General features: G+C 40.5%; 1 long non-coding RNA gene across 1 annotated transcript; it reads right to left on the minus strand.

The window, feature by feature from the left end:
- Positions 1–4: 4 nt before the first annotated feature.
- On the minus strand, positions 5–331 carry LOC104775430. Its single transcript, XR_765912.1, has 3 exons — positions 287–331; positions 145–204; positions 5–53 (listed from the first exon to the last, which is right to left on the minus strand). It is a non-coding gene; the product is annotated as an uncharacterized LOC104775430 (long non-coding RNA).

Genomic DNA, 331 nt, shown 5'->3' on the forward strand with positions numbered 1-331 from the left:
ATCCTTGCATTGTTGGTTCCAGCGCCTATCAAACCAAGGGAGATAATTGCTGCCTGTAGGACCAGATGAAACATCAATCTACCGCTGCATAGCAAGTCAATGAAATAACTACTAACTCAACCATGTGGCAAAAAGATAACTCACCATGGCAACATCTGGATCTGTGTCATGGCTTAGCCGGCTCAGAGTGTCAATAACAGTCACCTGGAATATAAAGAAGTTAAGAGAGTAACAGCAGTATTCTTAAGTAGAAAAGTAAAATTAGTTTTACAAAAATAACATTCACCTTTGGGTTTGATATACATAGGAGACCAAGAGCCAGAGGCACTGC

The sequence above is a fragment of the Camelina sativa genome, unplaced genomic scaffold, assembly GCF_000633955.1.
Source record: "Camelina sativa cultivar DH55 unplaced genomic scaffold, Cs unpScaffold14302, whole genome shotgun sequence".
Classification (NCBI taxonomy): domain Eukaryota; kingdom Viridiplantae; phylum Streptophyta; class Magnoliopsida; order Brassicales; family Brassicaceae; genus Camelina; species Camelina sativa.